Source organism: Myotis daubentonii, chromosome X (genome assembly GCF_963259705.1).
Source record: "Myotis daubentonii chromosome X, mMyoDau2.1, whole genome shotgun sequence".
NCBI classification, from domain to species: domain Eukaryota; kingdom Metazoa; phylum Chordata; class Mammalia; order Chiroptera; family Vespertilionidae; genus Myotis; species Myotis daubentonii.
In genome coordinates, this window is record NC_081861.1 from 6,058,543 (window position 1) to 6,067,728 (window position 9,186).

At 38.4% G+C, this 9,186-nt stretch overlaps 1 non-coding gene across 1 annotated transcript; it reads right to left on the reverse strand.

The window, feature by feature from the left end:
* Positions 1-8,431: 8,431 nt before the first annotated feature.
* LOC132225430 (small nucleolar RNA SNORA17) lies at positions 8,432-8,561 on the reverse strand. Its single transcript, XR_009450931.1, has one exon. It is a non-coding gene; the product is annotated as a small nucleolar RNA SNORA17 (small nucleolar RNA).
* Between the last annotated feature and the right edge of the window lie 625 nt (positions 8,562-9,186).

A 9,186-nucleotide genomic window follows, 5' to 3' on the forward strand; every position in this document is an offset into this window, starting at 1 on the left:
AATTTTTTCCCTAAAATTAAATAAATAATAAAATAAAATGCAGTTGCTCTGGAAGTATTCGCACCTTATTATCACCTAAAATCTCTTGAGCTGCTTTTAGATGTTCTTTGAAAATCAACTCCTGTTTAGGGGTTTTGTGCAGTGATCCTTAGCAGGGTCCCCAGAGCAGCAACATTAGCATCACCTGGGAACTTGTTAGATATGCAGATTCTCAGGCTCCACACAGGCCTAAACTGTAGGGGTGAAGTCTAGTAACCTGTGTCTTACCAACTGCTCTAGGTCATTCTTATGCATGTTAGGGTTTGAGTACCCTTAGTATAATAGAAGAAATTTGGGCTTTGAAGTCTGACAGGCTTGGGTTTGAACTGGACTCTATACTATTTAAGTAACCTTGAGTAAGGAGAACAACTAATATTTATTGAGCAATGGAGTACTATTTGCCAGTTACTTTCAAGGAATTGTGTGTGTGTGTGTGTGTGTGTGTGTGTGTGTAATCCCTATGGAGTTATATATTATTTTTACCCTCACTTTAGAGATTGGAAAGCTGAGCCTCTGAAAGGTTGAGTTGCCTGAGATCTCACAGTCTGAACTTTTAAAATTCTACTTAACTTGAGCCTCAGTTTTCTTATTTGTAAAATGGAGCTATACTATCCTACTTTGAAGAGTTTAGAGAAATAGAAGTAATATATCTTGGGACCAAGTCTTAATAGGTAGTTCCGCTCAGATGATGCTTTTAGAAAGAACCTTTCTGTAGAATCTACTGTATAGTTGCTGCTTTTCCATAATGGTGTCACCAACAGTGTAACCTGAGTAGCAGGAGACATATGCATTTGTAGGTAGAGCCCCAGAGGTGACACAGAGCCTGTGTCATGCCTCACAATTTGCAGCTTTAATCCAGGTTGAGCCTTTCCCTTACTATCCCCACCTTTCACCCAGGCCTAAAGAAGCTAAGGAAAGCAGCTCTCTCCATGGAAACTCCTCCCCTACAGTGATCATCTTATTGGGAAACTGGCACCGTGCTCCACTACTCCATCAGTGAGCCCTGGTAGAAACAAGATTGAAAGAGGCCTCTCCCCTAAATCTACCCAGCAAACAGTTTGGAGATCCATACTCTGCTAGTGGAAACAAGAGGTGACATGGGCTTTGGAAAAACGACGCTCCTTTTTTCAGCTTCCTTATATCTTCTATTTGATCTGAGGAGAAGGTATAAGATAGATGCCTTCCTATGATTTCTAATGAAAGATTGCCATGGAGAACAGGCCCGACTTCTGCCTATGGCCTGTTGGCTGTTAACAAATAGCTACTGGATTGCTCTCAACATTATTGTGGCTCTTTTTCCCAGTTGCTGTCCCTATCTTAGTGTTGCACACAGTAGATACACAGTTCATTCGTTCATTTAATCATTGTTAGTTGAGCATCTATATCATGCCAGGCTCTATTCCTAGGTTCTGGAGAATCAGAGGTAAACAAAACAAAACAAAACAAAAACCACCACCACACACACACACACACACACACACACACACACACACACACACACACACAAACACACACAACACACGCATGCTTGTTGAACTAAATTAAATCGAATCAGATTGAATTGCTCAGCCCTGGGCAAGACACTGAGCTAATTCAGCACTGAAAAGGATCCCAACTGATTTCCACAATAATTTATTTCATGAATATTTATTAAGCACTTACTCTGTATGAGGCACTATTCTAGTTGCCGAGGGTATAGCAGTGTATAAGGCCTTTGCTTTAACAGAACTTACTTTCTTAAAGAGGAAGACACACAATAAGCAAGTCTATAAATAAGATAATGAAATTATTTTGAAAGTAACCAGTGTTGGGATGGAGGATTGCTTTAAATAAAGTAGATGCAGAATGGTATTTGACTTTAGACCAGAAAGATAAGAAGGAACCAGCCCTGGAAAGATCTAAGGAAAGAACATTCCAGGCAAAGGGAATGGTATTTTCAAAGTCTTTAATCTGATGATAGCTTGTCTTATTGGGTTTCTTTCTCCGAAAGAAAATTGGAGCAAGGTGGAGAATACTTAAGAGAGGTAGGTAGAGGTTGAGTCATCCAGGGCCTGCTAGGCCAGGGTAAGGATTTTGGATTTTTGGTTCTCATGTGATGTGAAGTCATTGGAGAGTTCTAAGCAGTGGACATACATGATATGATTTATGTTTTCATGAGTACCCTCTAGTAAGCTGTGTGGAAAGTACAAGGGAAAGTGTAGAGAAGCTGGGAGACCCGTGAAGTAGAGATGGCAATGTTCCATTTAAATTTTTAAAGTTGTAACAAGTACACAATATAAGCAACAAATTAGAACAACTTGAATATGCATGCTTTGAGTTTACATTAGTGGCTTGCAAAAGTGTCAGATTATGTTCATTTTGCTGCCTCACATCTCAATTAACTGGGACCCATTCAGGTTAGAGCTGAGACCAAAAAGGTCTCTCTAATTTACAACTTTTTTCGTGTGTGTGTGTGTGTGTGTGTGTGTGTGTGTGTGTGTGTGTGACATCTCAGTGTCTTCACATCTAGTTCTCTAAAATTAATTCTGGCCCTACAAGAACAATAAACTTGTAAAATTTTAAGTAATCATAAATATGTTTATGCTTGCAGAAAAAACTTCAAAACCTTCTTTATGAAATCTTGGGTGCATGAACCACATAAACTAGGAGATAATTATTCACATTATCCTTTTTTCTTTTCCAAAACATTCCATAACCTGTTCTTCTAAATAGCAATTTCTCTAGTGTAGTTAAATTTTTGTTTACAGATCATGAACCAATCATTACTAATAATTAACTGTGTGACAGTGAGGCCAGAGGGCAGGGGAATTACATTAAATTTAAGAAACATCTACCTCGTACAAATAAGGAAGAAGTTATGTCCTAGGGAAAATACAAAGATAAATAAGGTTAATCCCTTGCCCCCTGGAAGCATGAAACATTGTGAGGGAAGACATCCAGTACACAACTAGTTATAACTAGAGGCCTCCTAGAATAGAGGTCTGTAAAAAAGTGCTATGAAACATGGAAAGAGCAATTTCTTCTGACTAGGAGAGATGGGGAATTTTTATAGAAATGAATTTTCTTTCATTTATTCATCCAACAGCCTTCATCCAACACTCACTATATACTAGAAACTGTGATAGAAGCTGGGACTACCTTGGTGAATAAAAACATGAACAAGCCATTATAATCTAGTATGATAGGGGCTATGAGAGGAATGGCATCATGTCTAGTCTGAATAGGTTTCTTGGAGGTGCCATCTATGCTGATTAGAAGAAGAGTACAGGTTAGCCAAATAAGCACTGGGGTGGGATAAGGGACAGTGTACTAGGGAGAGGAATCAGCATGTGGTAAGGCTTGAAGGTGTGTACAAGTAGGGGAAGAAAGAGACAGAAAAAATAATGTGAATGAAAATAATAATGTCCTGATATTTCACTGGGTCAGCCATACTTTGAATCTGCAGTGAAAGTTTTTGTATATCTACTCCTTAGCAATCAGGTTCTTTTCCACTAGCCAATCTTTTTTAAAATTTATCTTTATTGTTGAAAGTATTACAGATATTCCCTTTTCCCCCTTAAGGATCCCCTTCTACCCCTCACCCTCCATGCCTTCCCCATACTATTGTCTGTGTCATGGGTTATGTATATATGTATATAAGTTCTTTAGTTAATCTCATCCTGCCTATCCCCACACCTTTCCTCTGAGATTTGTCAGTCTGTTCCATGTTTTCATGCCTCTGGATTTATTTTGTATGCCAGTTTATTTTGTTCATTATATTCCACATATGAGTGATACTTATCTTTCTCTGACTGGCTTATTTCACTTAGCATAATACTCTCTAGGTCCCTCCATGATGTCTCAAATGATAAGAGATCTTTCTTTTTTACTGCTGCATAGTATTCCATTGTGCAGGTTTTGTTTTTGTTTTTACCCACTCATCTACTGATGGGCACTAGGGCTGTTTCAAGGTCTTAACTATTGTAAATAGCGCTGCTATGAACACAGAGGTTCATATCTGCTTTCTGATTGGTGTTTTGGGATTCTTAGGTTATATTCCTATAAGTGAGATCACTGGGTCAAATGGAGAAAAAGGAACTTTAGTACACTGCTGGTGGGAATGCAGAATGGTGCAGCCACTGTGGAAAACAGTATGGTGTTTCCTCAAAAAATTAAAAATGGAACTGCCATTTGACCCAGTGATCCCATTTCTGGGAATATATCCTAAGAATCCTGAAACACCAATCAGAAAGAATATATGCACTCCACTAGCCAATCTTAATGACTTGTCTTTGGTTAAGACAAAAGAATATCTATAACAAATAGTACAGTAGTTGTACCACCATTCTTATATTTCCAACTAGTCCTGAGTAGGATGGGAAAGAGGAGTGAGATGACCATTTTTGGGTGTTTGGTGTTTTTTATTTTCCACAGCAGCATCTTATTTCATTAGTTATTTGGCTTCTGGTAATGTCAATAGGATCCTAGAGGACAGCAACACAAATAAAATATTCTTTGAGGGATTTTCACCCCAAACCAATCTTTATGGGTCCGCTAGAGATGATTGCCTTCATTTGATACCAGTAAAGTAGGCCCTTTTATGGAGCTTTCAACATTAATGGAGATCTTATGACTTACAAATGTTGTTCCACAGATAATAAACAATCACTTTTACATATTTCAAAAACATTGTCTTATAACCATTTCTTACATTTTACTATTTCAAACAATCTTCACAAGTACATAGTTTACTATCAATTGGAAATAACAGAAGTTTAAACAACGTTTTTTGTGAAATATTACATACAGAAATATGCATGACACACAAATGTACAACTTAATAAATTATTTTGAAGTAAACAACTGGATAATCCCCACCCAGTAAGCCATTGGAAATATGGATTTGGAATGTGTGTGTGGGTGCAAATGAATGGATATGCATGTGTAAGCATGTGTTTCTGTGTGTACGTATTAAATGAAACATGGCTGATCACATAGTCTGAAAATGACTGTTGTCATTGTCAACACTATGCTGGAAGATTGGCATGCACTGTCACACTTTATTCCAATTTCCCCATGGGGATGAAATGAGGTTCATAGTGATTGAATGGCTTGTTTGTGTTTATCCAGCAGGCCCTGACACAGGCCACTCAGCTACAGCCAGGAGAAAGACTGGGCCTTCCAAAAGAAGGCTAGTGTGTAAGGGCATAAACCAGGTTATGGCTCAGACACCTCATGGAAGGTAGAACAGTTTCCGAAGGAAAGAACTCTAAATCACATTTACCAAGAGAGCATGGCAAGCTGCTCTTGTAGGTGAGGCTGAGCAGCAAAAGTTTCTATGCAGAATTGATCCTTGCAAGATATGCAGGTTTACATATGGCGTGTACCATTTACCAGAAAATCACTTCAATCCTCCGAACCTCAGTTTTTAAATCTGTAAAATAGTAAACTGTAATCCACAGTGTTTCTGTGAGAACTAAATGTGACGATTGAAAGAGGAACTTTTGCAAACTAGATTGTGTTATGCATGTGTTAGATGTCATTATCATCTCTTAGTCCTATTTCTGTTAAAGCTCTTTTAAAGACCCTTTTTATTATGTGAAAGATGAGGTTCGTCCCTGCAAACTGTAGAGCATGATATACAAAGATATATTTCTTTTCTTGAAAAAATAATAATAAAAGAATGGATTAAAATTTGGCCTTTGTTCTAAAATATGAGGACACAATTTGCATGTAGCAAAGATGTCCTCATGTAGTAGAAATATATTAAGAGGTTTTTTTTTCCAAGCAAAATATGTTGACTAAGAACAGAGTATTCTGACTCCCAATATGACCTTTGGGGTCAGGACACTCTGTGAAGAAAGGTGGAGGGAGAGAACAAGCAACCCCATCTGCCTCCTTCTTCAAAGCAACAAGCAACTGTTAGCCATCTTGGCTGGGAAGTTGTCACTTTTTTATCTTAAGGCAGTTTCTTGGAGAATAAGATCAACCTGTTATTTATCTGATGAGCACTGGGATATCCCACTTATTTAATCCACTCGGTCTGTATTTATTTTTTAGCCCCAACTATGTGGCTAACTCTGTTCCAGGCAGTACTGTGAGTGACTGCTCTCTACCCTCAATGAGTGCACAGAAAAGGCAAAAATCTATATAATCAGATGTCCAGAGCAAGATGGATGTCATAAACAGGGTAGTTGGGGTCCTGAGAAAGGGGGAATTGTTGGATGTGACCTGGAGGACTAAGCATTAATGGAGATAGAGGCAGGAATAAACACTGCTAGGTTTGTCATGTCTCTGTAGATAATTTTATTTTTCAGTTCTCCCTCAACTTTCTATATTGAATATGCATGTGTACTCACATGCACACACGCATGCATACGTATCTTAATCATACAAAACCTTTGTGAACATTCACAATGTGTCAGGCACTAAAGTAAGCATTGAGAGCACAATGATGACTAAGGCTGTGTCTCATTTGGCTCTCCACATCAGGCATTTCTTAAAATAGCTGAACCTCAAGTACGTTTTAGCTTGAATTTTCACCAGAGCCTGATCTCAGACTCTCTAGGGCTTCATTTTCTGGTTTTCCTTTTCCTCATTACTTCGTTTTACCATATTTCCCCCCTTTTGCCTGTGCTTTTTATTTTCAGCCTATTGAAAAATAAATGCAAATATCTACAGCTCATCCCTGTAGATATCATTGAGCTGACCCTTGCCAGCTACAGTTGCCCCAGACTGTAGCAGGTAGAAAATAAAAAATTGCTGATTTTCTTTTCCATTTTCATCATTGTTACCATCAAATATTGCCAGGCTGTCTACAAGTCCCTCACCCATCTCTTTTTCTTCTTTCCTCATTTTCTCTACCCTATTTGTTGCTTCTTTATCTTCCTACCCCCATCTCTTTAGCATCTAGAAATCTCTTATTTTTCAATGGTAAGCTTTAAAGTCATTCCATTCTTTTTTTTTCCTGGGATTTTACCTAGTTTTTCTGGGATTTTATCTAATTTCTAGTCTTTTCTCAACCAGGTAATTCAATGAGATCTACCTCTAGACAGCTAAAATATATATAATGCTTATTTTCACTGTATGGATTTCATCAGATTATATGTTGGTATGTCCCTCAGTGTCTTTAAAGAATCAAGCCCACTCTTAGTTATACACACTAAGTGAGGTTATCCCTGGTACTGATAAACTCGGAATTCTCTCCTTTTGACTTAGAGATGTATTTCAGAATTTCTTTTATAGCCACCTCTGTTTCTAATTCTGTTTTTCTTGGGCCAATATTAGGATGAGTTTGCATTTCTAAGCACATGTGAATTGTTGGCAAAGGGAGGAGGGATCCTGGTTGTTGAGAGTGGAGATGCCTGAATGCAGCCTCTCATGTGGGAGGGGGGCAAACTAGGGCTTTAGGTGACCATAGATAATTCACTAAATAAATGATCCACAGGCTAATAATCAAACATCGAATGTGCTTTAAACACTGCGGCAGGCTGCAAGCTATGATGAAGTGTTTTCTGGAGCTGCTTTTGTTGCGGCTGTGAGGCTGCTTTTCATACTGGAGCAGGGGAGTACTGTGGACATTAACTGGGCTGCAGAGGTCAGCCCTTGAGGGGCTACCAGTGGATCTAATACAGTGTCCAAAGGGTGGGGCAAGCCTCAGATCATTAGAAAAAGCTGGTTGAAAGTCAGAAGTCCAAAGGGTAAAGTGGTCTTGAAAGTCATGGACTTCTGGACAATTAAATTATTAACTAGCCATAGATTTCATTTGGGGACTGGAATGTTCAGAGATCTGGGTTCAGCCTCATCATCATGGACTAGGATTCAGAGTAGGGCCTTAGGGCCAGAGGAATCGAATCTTAAGAAGGAAATGGAGACAAACTTTATCTTGTGCTGCCTAGATTAACATTGAGAAGCAGGAAAAGGGGAATAGGTTTTAAGGAAACGCTGTCTCAGAGGTTATACAAAAGCTTTGTGTTTAGTCCTAGCATTGCCAATGGATAGCTAGCGGGACTAAGGTTGCAGATTATTTATGTTTTATCAACTTTAAGATGCATGCTTTCCTTTTCTGTGAAGGCAGGATGGGTTTTGCAATCAATGGCATCTTACAGTGGCTCTCAGCCATTTTCCTTTTTCTTTCTTTCTTTTTTTTTTTTAAGAACAGATAAGAAACATCAAGAGGAAAAATACAGTGTTCACATTACAAAAAAAGGTTTGAAAAAAACAAGAATGTAGAAAGAATGAGGAACAATAATCCCAACCCTCTCATATTCCCATGACCAAAAGATAATCCCTATTAACATTTTTGTATGTTTTTCTCATCTTTTTCTTTAAGCCTAGATTTTGTCATTGCTGTTGTTGTTGTGACCATATTGTATATCCAATTTTGTCTTGAATTTTTTGTTCTTTTTCGCCGAGTGTCAGGCCGTCAACCATCCAGGCGCCCAAGGCCAGGACGCTGGGCGTAGGCGAGTCTCTTTGCTCTCTGCCACCTAATGACGCAGGCACGACACAACAGCCACACCTGCAAAGCCTCTAGGGGCAGTTGTCTTGAATTTTTTACAGCCTGAGATAATGTAATAGGACTAAAAAGCTTTTTAAAAATAGCATCCATTGGTTTAGTATTCCATTATAGTCATGTTTGTCACAAACCCAGTGATTCTAATTGAATCATTTCTAAAAGGAAACATGTAAATTTCCCATGTCATTATGTACATGCCACACACGTATATGTTTATGTATGTGTGTGACACATTTTTCATTTTAATGTTTTTGAAATTTGAATTTAACTTCCACTTGATGCCATTTTAGACTTGAAATGCACTAAGTGCCATGCCTAAGTCAAGAATAGTTCATTATGAGGACAGGGCTGAGCTGTTATGACTCTAACTATGAGGGATTGACCTAATGAGGGTTGCTATTCCTTTAGATTTTTGACAGCCACATCCCTCTGTTGGCTGAAATGGGTGGCACTCTCAAACCACAAATCTAAATGGTTCTTATATATACTGGTGTGAAGACACAGCTCATCATCTTGCATTGTATAGCTGATTCTTTGATTCAAAGATAATCTCTTACTTTCATTCCTGTTAAATATAATTTTGTTTCAGTCAATCTACATCCCATTCAGTAACTCAGCAAACATTTAATGGCCCAGGTCCTGTGCTGGGG